We start from the raw sequence: 16837 nt of genomic DNA, 5'->3' as shown, positions 1-16837 counted from the left end.
GTCACTTCGGGCTTCTGACCTGGACTAAACCAAAACAGTAAAGTTTCAGGCCGTAAAATCCAAGCCAATAAAATGCAAAGAGAACTGAGAAAACTGCAGACTCAGAAGACAATTTACTGTGGATTTGTCACTTTTTGAGTTACACATAGTAATTTTCGCAACCTTTTATTTTTCAGTTATGTATAGTGAAGTTTTAACGAGGACTTTGCAGTTAAATGATGTTCACCTTATTTATTTCTGGGTATGTAGGTCGATCAAAACTTAAGTATCACTGATCGTGAGTTTGAGAACCCGAACCCATGATGTTGATGTTTTCTGGGCTGACATGTCTATGCAAAATATACGTGATGATTTACGAGCACAGCCAGTTAGACAGGCCAGTTCTCCACTCAGCTGAAATGGCTTTCCATGGCAATTACAAGCTGCTGTGTTATCTGTAACAAGGCTCACAAATCAAACTCCATTTCATTCTACTTCCATTACCACTGTAGTTTTGGAAGACAAGGTCTTGTCCTTAAAAGCAGGTAATCTCTCTCCTACAGTGTGCATAGTCTTCTATTTTATGACACAATAGATCTTAGTCAAGGCTTACCTCCTGAAATGGCGTTTTCTGAATGGACTGTGCAATTAATATTTACAGTATCAGTCATGCTGAATTTTGGAGTATTTTCTGGCTTGGAATTCCTCTTAGTTAAAGTGAGGGTCAAACTAAAACTAATTTAAATGTTTAATAAGTTCCGCCGTACCCAGGGCTCAAAGTGTGTTTTCTTTACATTACTGTGTAACTGTCGGTTGTTCTTCAGGTGCACTATAGGGAGAACTCCTATGATAACACACAACTAGGTCAGGCTTATGTGATCATATTCTGACCTAACACTGCAGACACAGAGAGTAAGAGTGCTGACCTGTAAGAGCTGTATGTTAGTTGTAAAGGGGAAATCAGTCAATTCATGTATTTCAAAGGAACAAGTTTCACAAAACTATTTGATCTACTGTGGATAAGATAGCCATCCACCTGACTCCTATACACATTCTCACTATTATCTTCCAATTCAGTGTATTTTTGTATGATTTCCCTGAACAGTTCTGTCAGGTTCAGTCTGTGATGGAGGGGATTAAACGTGTCCAGACCTGAACCCGGTTCCACTCTGACCTTTATGATAAAGAAATAATTAACCTGCAGGCGACAGGAGATCCCTGAGAGAACATGTCTTGTTGTTGTGCGGAAAAGTCATTATGACACATAGGTGTTAGTGTTATGGTCTTGTTATATCATGTTATAGACTTGTTAGAGTACTGTAATATAACAAATCATTCACATTTATAGTGGATGGAGGTTAGCTCGACATGACAAAAAGGTAAAAACTGGAAAGGTAGCTGAAGTAGTTTCTAAACTGTCCTAATACAACCTCTGTCTGTCTGACCACTGTTGTGCAGTCTAAAAAAAAAGAAACAGGTTGAGGAGCCTGAAGTTAAATCACACTGGACATGATCCTCAAGAGCCCGTGTTTAAGTCGTACAACCACCGACCACATCGATCGACTAACTGTACATGTTATGAGTGAACAAGAAAGTACTTCTCGAAAAAAAACATTGCCAATGATCATATTACAGGTAGAAATTATAATGCAATAGCCAGGATTTTAAGGTTTTGTCTAGACAGTAAACCCATGAGACTCACTGCTCAACGACCTTTCCGAGTGTTAGCCATTTATGGACACATTTTAACCAATAACCATCTCCCTAGAGTTTTTGGAAACTAAGGGTTACCATCTTGGCAGTAACATATTGTAAGCTTAGTCATTAGAGGAAAAAGCCTAACGCTAACTGTATTCTAAAAGGGTACCACTTTACAATAAGACAAATAGTTTGTAATTCATTTATTAATTAGGTTGTGAACACTTTATAAATCATTAATAATCTTTTATAAGACATGGGATAAACAGGGCAACTGTGACCGGTTGCTTGCCAAATAGTGAGCCCACATGTATCTGTCCTGCTAAACCTTATATTGGCTACTTAGATTACCTCATCTTCTTCATCAGCCAGCATCCTTGGTATCTGTTGTTCACCGAGTTGATTCTCCCCCCATCCATCTTGATGTTTCTTGGCATCTCTTATGACCATTTATGAATGAGTTTCTACCATTTATAATTGGTAAAAGGGAGCCTTATTGTAAAGTGTGAAACACATCACCATTTATTAATGACTTGCCTAATGTATGTTCTGAGTTGGATGTGCAAATGTATGCCGATGATGCGGTCATCTTTGTACATGGGAAAAAAGACTGAAATAATGACATCTTGTGCTGAACCACATTTGCTTACAGTTAAACGTAAAAATAAACAGTATCCATGATGTTCTGTAAACAAGTCAGTCAGTAAACGACTAGTCAAAATCGAAGGATCCAAAGTATTTTTTAACGGAGCAGAAATAGTAACTAGTCTCCCACTTCAAGTATCTTGGAGTCATACTGGACTCGAACTTGACTTTTAAGAAACATATCAAGAAAGTATCCAATACCGTTAAATTCAACTTGCAAAATGTTAAACAAATCAGACCTTTCATAACTGTCAATGCTGCAAAGTCATACCTCCACTGCATGATTCTATCCCACATTGAATACTGTTTTACAAACTGGTCGTTTGCTTCTGCCACAAAACTGAAACCCATAGAACAGCTGTACAAGAGAGCTATCAAGGTGTTTGACAGAAAGCCAAATTCATACCACCACTGTACCATCCTTGAAAAACACAATTTCTTGAGTTTTGGCAATTTTAAGTCTTTTAAAAGTATGTGCTTTATTTATAAATGTTTACATCGTTTCTCCACTAGTTTCAACACTAGTCTCCGCCTTTTGTCTTTAACTCCCATCATTCCGAAGACCCATTTCTTCCTTCTCCAGGTATGTCCAAAGCTAAGTGCACGGCACTGTGGAATAAGGCAAGCAGGTCCACAGTGGCCTCAGAGACAGTGTGACGTGGTCACCAAAAAGCTGCTTGTGCCATGCACTACAAGATGGAATTCATTTTATGATGCTGTGGCAAGAATTGTTGAAATACCTATGACTGACTTGAGTGCCATCTCTGATCGTTTACAGCTAAAATATATTAGCGACAGGGAACTTCATTTTCTGAAGGAATATTGTGCCATAATGAAGCCACTCACAGTTGAGGAGAGGAGAACTGTTACTTTGGCACCCTCCTGCCCACTCTAGAAACAATAATGTCAAAGACCCTGGAGATGAAAGACAGTCTGACTGTAGCAACTGGCCTACCTGAAGCCATAGTTCAGGTAAGAAACATTCATCAACACTTTTGTAATTATCTGGTTTTCCCTCTTCACTGTACAGAAAGACTGCATTTAATCAGTGGACACCACTCATTTTTATTACAGCACACGTGGTATAATTGTTTACTAAAGGAGAAGTTTATACTTTTTTTTAAACTATAGAATAGATGTCATTAATATTGTTAGCTGAGAGAGAGCACTAATATAGCCAAAGAAAATGAATGAAATGTGCAAAAAGTAGTTTTCAAGGCATTCTATTTAAGGGACACAATAAGTCTTGAACATATTGATAAACTGACTGAAATATATAAACTCTACTCCAGGGTGCAACAGAAATAAATAGTAATACTTTTTTTGGCTAAATAAAGTTTTAGTTAAATGATTTAATAACTCATAATAACTATAGTTCAAAATCACCTGGTGGTGTGCAGCTTTCATGGAAGTGTAGTGTACACAAATAAAATGAATATATAAAAGGGAATCTCACTTATTCTAATGTCTGTGTCACTGTGTGTATGTTTTAAAGGCTATCAAAAAACAATTTGCATCCGTCTTGGAAAGCAACTTCTCAAGTTTAAGTTACGGTGGGTGAGAGACCAGAGGAAGAAAGAGATGGTCAAGGGAATCCTGTCAGCAGAGTGTCACAAGTTTGTCCCAGGCCCTGATCAGCAACCAGCAAGGAATCCTGTGTCTCCGACAACTCTACCAGACTCAGAATCCTTCAAAGACAAAGTGCAGGACTTTTTTCGCTTTGAGGATGACGATGAAACCTTCAGCACTGTGGAAACTGAGGTAATGGCCTACTTGAAAACAGCCGAAACAGTCATGGAGATTCTAAAAAAATGTCCCACAATAAAGGCAATTTGTCTGAAGCAAAATGCAGCTACCCCATCCAGTGCACCAGTTGAGAGACTCTTCAGTCCGGGAAGTCTGGTACTGTCTCCAAAGAGGAACAGGCTGTCTGACCAAAGGTTTGAGAAGCTGTTTCTCATGAGGTACAACCACTGGTTCGAAAGCTAATCCTCCACTCAAACAGTAATTCAGGGCTTTGCCAATAAGCACTTTTTGTTGTTTTGATTAACTAGGCCCACATTTGTTATCTGTGTGTGTGTGCCACAGTGACACAACAGCACTTTCATTTCTGTTATATATATTCCACAACACTTATTGTATGCTTGCTGGACTTCATACTTGAACTAAAGGAAAAACACTGACTTTTTTTTATACTTATTTTATTGGACTACAACAGCAGTTGCCTCTATATGGGGCTGAAAGCACTTTAATCTTTGCACTTTGATTCTGAACAATATATTCAGCTTACTCTCCATTAGTTTCAGAAAAGCCATTTTTGAGGAGCTGATGTTTTTTGTTTAATGCATTTATGGTTGTCTTGTCTGTACCTTGTCTTGATTCTGAATAATATATTCATATTGTATTTGTATGCAGTTATTTATTTCAGAATGCCTTGAGGAAAATTGTATTGTGTGCTTATGTTGTACATTGCTTGCTAGATTTGAGATATGAAGGCATTTTTTGGGGCTAAACACAACAGTAGCTATGGTGCTCATTCTACCTCGTGTGTGTGTGTGTGTGTGTGTGTGTGTGTGTGTGTGTGTGTGTGTGTGTGTGTGTGTGTGTGTGTGTGTGTCTGTGTGTGTGTGTGTGTGTGTGTGTGTGTGTGTGCCCCAGCCACACTTCCTTGATCTTGGGAATGTTAGTGTGTTTATTGTTGAGTGTGTTCAGATCCACCGTAACAGGTTTACAGCTATGTTGTGTTAATTATGACTACACCCAACTATGACCTGTAGATTGCAGGCAACTAAAGTTTTGTCAGTTTGTTCTGGCCTGAAATAAATTGGCACTTTGAAACATATCTTTGTGTTTGTGTTTGTATAGACCACATTGCTTAGCAGAGTTCAGTGATGCAAATGCATGTCAAGTTGATCAACAGATTGTATTATTCTCCAATGCAATAACAGTACTGAAATGAAGGATAAAGTCATTAATGGGAGCCCTTTTTTTAAGTAACTAAAAAGTTACTGTTCACAGTAACGCATTACTTTTTGGTGTAAGTAATCAGTAAAGTAACTGCGTTACTTTTGAAATGAAGTAATTAGTAATGGTAACTAGTTACTGGTTTTCAGTAACTAGCACAACACTGTCTGAAGGAAACAGCGTCTGAGGGCATCTTAATATTCAATAAACTATGAATGTTTTATATCCATCTAACGGGAAGAAACTCAGCTAACTGATCTTTTTTTTTTCCTTTTTTTTTTAAAAAACCCACAAATGCTCTGCCTCTGAATTAGCCACGAGCGGAAAAACGGATTACTGCAAAGAAACTCACTCATAACACCCTTATTACTTATCTTAACTGCACATCCAACATATCAACTAGCATCGTGAGATGACACAGAATCGATAGGTACATACATCATCACTCTATGATAAGAACTCGCGAAGATATTAACAAGAACAGACATCAAAAAATGTGGCACTAGGTAGCTAAAAACGGCAAAATGGCTTACCTTTGTTGTTGTCTGATCAAAAGTGGTCTTCAATGGCATTAAAATGATAAAAACGCTGCTGAAGGTTAATTCAATGTGTCTGTGTCCTTTTGAAATTATTTCTGATAATCCATAAGCAGAGTTGGGTGTAACGCGTTACAAAGTAACTTACTTTTGTCGGTAACGGCATAGTTTGGGAAGGCTAAATAACTTTTTTTTTACCTGACGCTGCCCGCCTCCGGCGTCTATAGAAAAGAGATTAATCAACTCAGTGAAAGCACCGCCTGCTGACCAATCAGAGCTCAGTGTGCTGAGTTTAAATCTATCAAGTCATATTACAGGATAAAGGAAATACAGTTTAAACTGCCGAATGCAGAGAAGACGCCGACGTGTCGCACTTATCATTCATATCACATCATCAACCAGATCATCGATCATATCATAATAATATGTCATATTTCCTTATCTGAGTAAGCTTCTCGATCCGTATCTGGCCATGCAACGCTTACATTGTCACATACTATTTATAGATTAGGTTGACGAAACACTCAACTCAAATGTAATTAAAGTCAGATCTACTCGTGTCTTAGATGGGGCAGCAGTGATATCATAAACCTGTTGTACGCATTCAAACACTGTGTAGTTTATTTATTTTTTAACCAGTTGTTCTATATTCACCTTGCAGCAACTATGTGGCTTGTATCCTGGATTATATGTTTAAGTCATTGATGTTTAAAGTTCATATTTGTCTAATATTAGTTTACTTTTCATTAATGAAGCATGACACTGCGCTGTCAGTACACTTGTCCCTGTTTGTGATTGGTCAAATGTTGCTAAGCCCGCCCCTTTCACATGAACGCCCTCTCAGCTGGTGAGAGAAACCTTGGGTTGATTTACGGAGTTGATAACCAGCGTCGTAGGACCGCTTAGCGAGATCTCGTTTGTTAGGGTTAGTTAAGATAACTGAAACATATCCAGGGTATGTTGAACTGGGTTTGTAGTACAGGGCACAGGTGGCTGCATAGCAGCGCTAATGTCAAAGACACAAATATCATATTTTTATTTTTACCAGGATGCAGTGACAAAAATATTTGGGAAGGCTTAGCCTTCCCTAGCCTACAGTACACACCGCCCCTGGCTAACGGAGTAGTGTAACGCGTTACTTTTATAATTCAGTAATCACACTACAGTTACTAACATTGCCCCGATACGAGTTACTTCGTTACTTTTATAAAATCAGTCTTAATCACACTGATATGTACGTAATCTGCACGACTTGCGCCTCCACATCTCCATGTGCAGTGCTGCATAAACATGGCTGAGTCAGCGATAACTTTCGAGGGGTGGAGGTATGCCCATTATTTTGAGTTCGTCCGAAGAATAGACAGGAATTCTTTTTAAGTAATATGTAATATATCACTTTATTTTAGTAACGACCCCATCTCTGTCCATAAACCTGCTTTTCCGTTTCCAGATGTCAGAGCGAGAGATAGGTTCGCTCTCATGCAAAATGTGTATGCATAGCTTTCATTTCTCAATGGTAAGGTGTGTGTGTATTTGGAAATTCCCCTTCGATTCTATTGGCTCTAACGGTCAAAAAGAGATGTCAATCACCAAAATCGATCAATGGGTTCCAGAGAAACGGTAAAAACGGCCATTTCCACCCAAATCACCTCAGAGGTGGAGTTTTTTTTGCTAATTCTCACTAAAAAGGTCAAATGTCACTTGTTTTGCATCAATCTTGATACAGGGTACTTATTATATGTTGTACTTTGGATTATTAAAGCTTTTAGTCTACCTTACCATCATCCAAGGGTAGTTTTCACTATAAGTACAAAATAATATTTGGACGGACACTATAATTTACAGTTTTTTACTATGTTCAATCTGAATTTTCTTTAAAATAAAAAACATCTATATTGATTCTGACTCTCCTACACTCTCCTACACAGCTTTATCATTACTTTGAGAAAAAAGATTATAAATGTTTCCCTTTTAGAAGTGTAGTTATGGTCATTTGTTCTAGAATTGTCATTTTCGAGCCTGAGACCTGAAAAACAGGCTCAGTGCTGAACAGGTTAATGCGTAACACTTCTCCATTACGTTTTAACTTGGAGGCTACGATTAGCATCGTTAGCACAGATGTAGCTACCACTTGCTTACTAACCCAAGCCTTAACATTCATTAACGTTAGCTGATTCAAAACATAAGCAACGCATAAATAAAGTACTCACATTTCACTTACCGTAAAACTGCATTCATGCGCCGTCTGTTTTGATGAAGGGCAGTGAAAATATTACTTCTTAGGCTCAACTCGCCCCGGGTTAGGGGTAAATTGATCCAGGTCAGGGGGTCAATTGAACCACTGTTCAAACCTGGGCATACCTGTTCAAACCTGGGCATACAACAAATCTTAAAGGTAACTATAAACAATAAATAAAAAACCAAATACAAGCTTTGTTTTTCAAATATTTTTAATATAAATTTCGATTGAATTGATTGATTTTTTTTAACATAAACAAGAAAAGTAATCCTACAAATTTGCTGTAAAGTTTCTCTACTGTAGGCTATTTTTATTATATGTATAGCACTTTGGCTCGACCAAAAATCGTTTATAAATGTGCTATATAAATAAAACTTGATTTGATTTGATTTTAAATGGTGATACAATTTCATACATCTTACCAATCAAACACAGGGTAAATTCAACTTTAAATGGAGCCTACAATGAGCTCTTATGATCAACTTGGCCTGTTTTCATTCATTTCTCCATTGAAAAAGTGGCTCAACTTACCCCAAGGCCCATGGTTCACTTTACAGGGTATATGCAGGAGTCCTGAGGTCAAATTTAATACCTTTTAAGATCTTTTTTAAGACCCTTTCCATACATTTTAAGACCTCATCGCAACTTTGAGTTCTAACCGGTTACGTTGGCGACACACTTTACCTCACATTTACTATATTGATTGTAAGATAGCACAACTAAACAGAGTGCAGACAGACTACTGAAGCCTCCTCTCCACATGAACTTCAACCTCTCTGTGAAGGTCAGGTTTAATGCAGTTTGCTGCTTTGTTGCTTCTGTACTCTGTGCTCTTTCATTCCAGTAAAACTCCTCAGAAACCATTAGAAACCAGTATTTGACCAACAAACAAAACAATTGACAAAACTTTGAACTATGAAATATATTCAACTTTGGTGAGCTTCAGCGGGGTAATGCCATATACTGTAGGAGCTCCCTCACAAATACCCAGGGGTTAAATTGGGCTGGGGCTGTCCGGGGCTAAGCCCTGGCACATAGGACGATGCTCTGACGTCATCACCCTCACACATTTGTCATATGTTTACAAAAAACGATATATATGTTAAAACTTTTCTCGTTCTTAATATAGACTATATTTAGGGTCTATATGTGTTGACTTTACTTTAAAATAGCAGATCTCTGTGACCGCATATAATTTGGCTTAGACCCCGGCCCCACGAGGACGCATACGGTAAAACGCATACGCAAACGCAAAAAAGTCTTACGTTCACACGCATTCGATTCATTAATGTGTCCGTTCACACTAGACCGCTGGAAATGCTGGAAACGCTGTAGTACATATAGATGAGAGTAACAAATGCATCACTTCCGGGCAAAAATAACGGCTCCGCCCACTTTTGGGGGAAAACAATGCTGTCAGTTGAACGGCGGTCAATACAAATTCTGAAGTTTTTGCCAATCCGATCAGAAATGTAAAAAAACCGGAGATTTTTGGATCTTCAAAGAGCCCGATTCCAATGGCCAGACAGGGAAACAATTGCATTAAGCCATTAGAAATCGACGATCGGGCTCGATATATGGTTAAATATAGCAGTAGGCTATTTATTTTCATAGATGAGAATAACATCTACGTCATTTTACGGCCCCGCCCACTTTTGGGGGAAACAACGGCTGTCATTTGAATGGCGATCGAGCCTGAAGCCACAGAGATCTTCTGTTACTGTCCTTTCTTCTTAGAGGAAGTACAGAAACACGTAAATCTGGATTTGTTTTAATGTTTGAGGTGCAATAAACGACACAGCAGCTTTTTGGCATGATAAAACTATTATGTTCCGCCTCACTCATGAGAGTAACAGCTGGAGAAATTACAGCCTCGCCTACTGATTTTAATTTAACCATATATCAAGACCGATTGTCGATTACCAATGATCGAATGTAATTGTTTGCCTGACTGGCCATCGTAATCGAGCTCTTTGAAGATCCAAAAATCCACAGTTTTCAAAAAAATTTATCGGATGGGCAAAAACTTCTGAATTTGTATTGACCGCCATTAAAATGACAGCGTTGTTTTCCCCAAAAGTGGGCGGGGCCGTAATTTTGCCCGGAAAATAGGTGTTACTCTCATCTATGCCAGGCCTGTAAGTGGCGCTGCTGCCGCCACAAAATACTCCAAAAGCAGCGAAGAAGACCCCGGAGCATGGTTGCCATGGTTGCCCTTCTGTTTATTCTCCGCGGTGGATGGCGTGTTTTCCTGCTGTATATCTCTCAGGTAGTCCACCAGCAGATGAAAAACACCCACCTCTCCGCCTGTTCCAAGGGACGAGGGAACCGTGCGGCAGAGTTTGTGAAAAAAAAAAATGTCCGCAGGTCAACATGTCCGTTAAAGTTTAAATCTTCCGTACAAAACTAGAAAAGTGCCGATCAGAGGTCTTCTTTGTTATTTATTGAGCTTTAAAACAAATTGATAACGACTCTGTTCTCTGTATAATAATATTTAATAAACGGTGCCTGCCTCTCTTTTCCTCCCCCTCTTCTGACAGCCCAGCAGCAGCAGGAGACGTGGGGAGAGGGAGGCGGGCTATTTCATCGTAATCAGAAAATGATCATAGGCCTATAGGGCTTACACACGGAGCCGTTGGACCCCCAGAGCGTTGCGTATGCCGGTCTACCCACCTTGGGACCCCCCCCCCCCACAGAGCAGAGCAAGGCAACAAAACTTAAAATAAGAAGCAGCATTTTACGGCGCGCTATGGGGGCCGCCTTGAGGGGGTTTCCCGACATGTCGTTTCAGTAAATTAAAGGGTGTTTCATGTTGTCGTTGCTGTGGGACTTCTTAATTGGAAAATGCCGTTTAATACTTTTTAATACTTTTTAATAGCCTTAATTTTCGCTAAATTGATTTATCAACTTTTAATACTTTTTAAGACCCCGCGGACAGCCTGCTTTACCCCATAGCCACCATTTTAGAAAAAATAGTCTAGCATTAAAATTCAGAGTCATCTTTAGCTTAATGATTCACATGGTTTAATAGGCTGCCAACACATCAACATATACAATATGTGTTTAAACATGGATACTTTTTTTTGACATCACAGCCGTTATAGCTGACATCTAGAACATTTACTTTGACAAGCAAAAAACGTTTTTTTGTAAAAATGTTTACTTACCATACCATAATGAGTATCTCCCTTTCACAGGCAATGAGAAATGGGTGGAGCTTGTGTAGATTAGCTGTAAGATCATTTTTTCACGTGGCTGGGCCGCCACTGCCCCTTTAAGACACACCCCCCCCCCCCCCCCCTTCTTTAGTCAGCTGGCCCTTCCATATAATGAAAATGCCACAGCTGTACGTAATTCAGCATCTCCCACTACACTTTAAATGCCCACTGACACCTCACCCAAGTCAGCTGTGACTATTACGAGTGTTCTTGTTCCCGTCATCGTTGTCTGGCTGATAGGCGTGTATTCCCCCTATACGATAAGGTGACCAGATTTTCAAAATTAAAACCGGGGACATTTTGAGTTTTGCCGTCAATATATCATTAACATAACCAATTTTCTTCACTGTTAAAGAAAAAAGGGGGACAATTCTGGTTCAATGTAATTCGTACATTTTAACTGTTGGATACAAACAGAAGGACTAGCTCATATATGAGACTTCAAAGGTCTTTTATTTTGAAACTGTATATCAGATTGTCCTGATTCTCTCTGAGTGACTATATGGGGTGTTCTGCTATCACCTTGGCGTGAAATAAGTCTTTGATAATTTGACAGTTTTTTATTTATTCTTGTATAAAAACAGAAGGACGATAGCCCATATATGAGATTTCAAAAGTATTTTATTTTGAAACTCTACATCAGAATTTCCTGATTTTCTCTGATGGACTAGATGGGGTCTCCTGCTATCACCCTGAAGTGAAATAAGTATTTGATTGACTTCGAATGACTCTTTGATTATGGACAGTTTCCATTAAATAATAATCAAAATATAGATGTACAATAGATCTAATTTGAGATTTTAAACAGCATACATTTTTAATTGTTCTTCAGAAAGTAATGTTATTTTAGGAGTGCTGAGAGATGGTGTCAACATCAATTGAAATGAGTCACCCAGTGGAAATGTTAGATATGTCTTCATAACTGTATCCTTACATTTTACATTCACTCAGTTATAATTTGGTAGTTATACGTAGTTTGTTTTAATTTATTATCGATCACATTATATAGTACATATTTCTTAATTTAAGCTCCAGTATATATGAATATGTTTGGTGGGTCATTCCTAGCATTCGGTGCCATTTAGGTCCCCACCACATTATATCATATATTTTGTATTTAAAAAGGTCTAATGCTTATTTTTTAAAAGCTTGGTTTTAAATGTTTATACCCTCTACCATAAAACAACAATGTTATTTAGCCAGGATATTAAAAATTCTAAATAATTACTCTGATTTTAGCACAAGTAGGCCAAATTGCTGTGTCCCCAATCATGTTTGCTCAACGTCTGTAACAGATATACAAAAAGAAATCAAAGAAATACAAACAAAATTCTACATTTTTGTGAGTGTTGTTGTATGACCCTTTTGCTAATATTCCTCACCAAATTGAAATTGTTGTTATTAATTCATTTGTATTGAAAATAAAGTGTGTGTCCCCTGTTTGAATGTCCCCCCTGTTACTCTGATTTTAATCCCTCTGGACACGCCCCTTTACTATTCTACTATTTGTATGACTCAAGAAGAAGAAGGATACATTTTGAGTGGGAAATAATCTTCAAGAAGCAGAGTGAATGCGTTCTTCCTTCAACGTTTTTCTAATGTTTTAAAGAACCTAACTATTGCGGTAAACTAAAGCATAAAATGTCCACCCTGTTGTGCTCATTTTTAGTGCAACTGATCATTTGTTTTACATTTAGAAAATATGGTGAATATATCTATCAAATATATGTTTCTGTTGTCACCAAGTGCTAGCTTGATTATCATCACACATGTAGCAATAGCCAAGTTTAGCATAAAATGTCCACCCTGTTACTATTTTTCACAGTAACAGGGTGCACACACAGTAACTGGGGATGGTAAAAAAAAAAAATGTAAGCATAATATCCTGAGCTTGACCAAAATATTTTTCTTATACTTTAACAAGCCATCAGTCAGATTACATTTAAAAAAAAACATGGAAAATTAGGTTTTTTATTTTTGAATACCCTAGCTGAAATGGCACCGAATGCTTGGAATGACCCTGGTGTGTTTTTTTAGGTATATTTGTTATTGACCGAGTAAACGCTTTTATTTTGAAGGCAGTTTTTACAGGCCTCTACCGTAATGCATAGGATATTCGCGCACCGCAATACAACGTGTGGGCTGGCTTGACTGTGTTTTCCGAAGTGGGGGCTGTTGACCACAGTCTGTTTACCCAGTGTTTCCTGACATAAAATGTTTTGTTTTACCTTGCTATGTGTTTTTAACGTATATTAAAAAACGGGGACATTTCCGGGGACAGTTTCAACCGGGGACAGGCTAATACAAACGGGGACTGTCCCCGGAAAACGGGGACGCCTGGTCACCCTACTATACGAGGTATGTGAAGCTGCTGTTAGGACTTGTAACATTCAGTGTACCACTAAATTATTAACATGTGGCCTGTAAACGCCAGGCTTCTTGACAGCCCCAGCAGAGACTGTGTAGAGCAGGGGTGGGGAACCTTTTTCCTCTCAAGGGCCATTTCAATTTGTTCAACATCCTCCGAGGGCCGTACAAATTATTGACCTCTGCTTAAAAATACTAAAAATCACAGCCCATTCATTTGGCCTTTCTTTCATGCTGTGCAAAGAAAAAGCAACCTCTTAATCCAGATATCTCACCATGACTCGTCCATCTTTATGGATATTTTACAAATCACTCCCCTTTTAAACTGTATTCTGTAACAACTTTTTTTTTTACTGCCATAGTATTTTATACCTGTTTACTTTATTCTCTTATTTGTTTATAACTATAATGATCAAATAAATATGTGCCTCTACCTCACTGGTTGTAGAAAAAGCTTCTTATATTCGTTAGCATAGCTAGCTAACCAGATGCTAATAATAACAAAGTTATCTACTGTATGATCAGTATGACAGATGAACAGATCGCCACTGGGCTTTCAACTAAAGACACAGCCACGCAAAAACTGCGGCATGTAAAGCTCCTTATCTGAAGTGCCGGAGCGGCGTTCTGGTGCTCTCCGTCAGAACTGCACCCCTGTCAGACGAGACATATACCACGTGATGACACGTTAGGATCGTGTTGTGTTCAAGGACCCTGACCGTGGCCAGGAAAAACAGGCACTCGCTTGTTTAATTATTTTGCGGTCTATATTTCTTAATTTATTGTCTTTTTTGCGTGTGTTTATAAATTACCTCGAGGACCGTATCAAATTGTCTCGCGGGCCGTATACAGCCCGGGGGCCAGAGGTTCCCCACCCCTGGTGTAGAGAATCAGCGTTGCGGAGGTGTCCAGTGAGTTGATAGTGGATGCGTTTGCATCAAAGGTAGGAGATTAATTGTATGTACATTGAAGGACATTCATACAAGTCTTAATACAATTTCTAATCTCCTTTCTCCATTTATTTTAGGATTAGTTTGCTACCGTTTGCCTTTCCTTTTCTTGATCTTAGGCTTTAGCTGTATTTTTTACCATGCCTACAGGCTATTTGTTGCCCAAAGTATTGATTTGCCTGCCTTCTATGTTTTGCTTATTGACTAGTTTGTTGTATTGTGTACAAACTAGTGATTTGAATCTTTAAAGCTACAGCACCCTCCTTGTAACGACCCACCCTGTCCCACAAGTTTACTGTCTCTGTGCTTATACTTCTTCAGTGACGATCCTGGCCATACTGTGGAGTGGAGCATGTGGTTTGCTGGGCACTCTTTGCATGCAGATATGGGTGATTTGCAGTGAGTGTTGATTGAATACAGCTACACGTGGTGATATTGTGGTTTTGGGGAAACCCTCAGCAGTTGGCCAGAATAATCATTTTTTAAATATTTAACTATCACTATAGGGTAGAAGGGGGTAAGTTGAGCCAGTGGGTAAATTGAACCACCCCCTGTAACCAGGCAACGCCTTATAGTTGTAATAAAGTGACCAGAAATTATGCAAGCTCCACCCATTTATCATTGCCTGTGAAAGAAAGATACTCATTGTGGTCTGGTAAGTAAACCTTTTTACAAAAAAGCGTTTTTTGCTTGTCAAAGTACATTTTCTAGATGTCAGCTATATCTGCTGTCATGTCAAAAAAAAAAGTATCCAGGTCTAAACACATATATTGTATGTGTTGGCAGCATATTAAACCATGTGAATCATAAAGCTAAAGATGACTCTGAATTTTAATGCTAGGCTATTTTTTTCTAAAATGGTGGCTATGGGGTAAAGTGAACCATGGGCCTTGGGGTAAGTTGAGCCACTTTTTCAATGGAGAAATTAATGAAAGTAGGCCAAGTTGTCAATAAGAGCTCATTGTGGGCTACTTTAAAGTTGAATTTACCCTGTGTTTGATTGGCAATATGTGTGAAATTGTATCACCATTTGTATGATTACTTTTCCTTTTAACATGTTAAAAAAAAATCAAATAATTCAATCGAAATTTATATTTGAAAAACTAAGCTTGTATTTGGTTTGTTATTTATTTGTTATAGTTACCTTTAAGATTTGTTGTATGCCCAGGTTTGAACAGGTATGCCCAGGTTTGAACAGTGGTTCAATTGACCCCCTGACCTGGATCAATTTACCCCTAACCCGGTGCGAGTTGAGCCACAATAAAAAATTTTTTTAAAAGAAGTAATATTTTCACTGCCCTTGATCAAATATTAATTATTATCATTGCCATTGATAGGAGACATCCTGAATTATAGGTGTGTGTTTTCATTTTTACTATGTGTAATTTCTCCTTGCTTAGAGGACAGCATAACTAAAAAATGGCTCAACTTACCCCACTCTCCCCTATGTGTGATATTGTAATTCTTCTAGTTATTCTCTCCTTATCAGAGCCAGCCTTCAAATTGTGGGACTTAGGTGTGTCGACTGGGAAAGCTGGATAAGTTTTAATCGGTACTTTATAATACTGAACTTTTACCTGATTATTTATATAATAAACTTTTGTAAGCATTTGAACTTGAGGCCGCGTCCCTGTCCATCCTTTTATTCTTTTCTGCGTGACTTGTCCTAAGGGCTCGTACTGGGGAACCCAGGTTAGCGTTAAGTATCCTAACCCCCTTTTATTATCGCAGCCCCCCTATGTTAGAACTGGTTTATAAATGGTACTTAAAGGCCCAGTGAAGTGCATGTTTTTGCACCAAAATGAAATGGCAGTTTCATTCCTTACATATCATTGTGCCTGTTCATGGCTAAAATAATTTTTAATAATTCATAATTAATGAATTATTAATTTTGCCGTCTGAGCCTAACGGAAGTTGCAGACGATAGTGGCTGTGACGTCACAAGATGTACCCAGTTGCGATTGTAAACATGGCGGAGACTCTGGAAAGTGATACTAGTGTGAGAGAAATGATTTGTTTGGACAGCTTTTCGGACAGGATAGATGAGGAAAGTGATCAATCTGATGCACTTTGAGGGCAACATTAAGAGATTTATGGATACAGCTCTCAACACTCATATGAAACATATATTTCAATAATCAAAAAACATTGGAAGGATTTCTTAACCTATTTTATACAACTAATATTACATAGATGGAAATATTTGTTTACATAGATGACCAAACCCACTGAGATAACTTA

The sequence above is a fragment of the Notothenia rossii genome (assembly GCF_949606895.1).
Source record: "Notothenia rossii genome assembly, chromosome: 7".
In the NCBI taxonomy this organism is placed as follows: Eukaryota; Metazoa; Chordata; class Actinopteri; order Perciformes; family Nototheniidae; genus Notothenia; species Notothenia rossii.
This window is presented reverse-complemented; position numbering follows the sequence as displayed.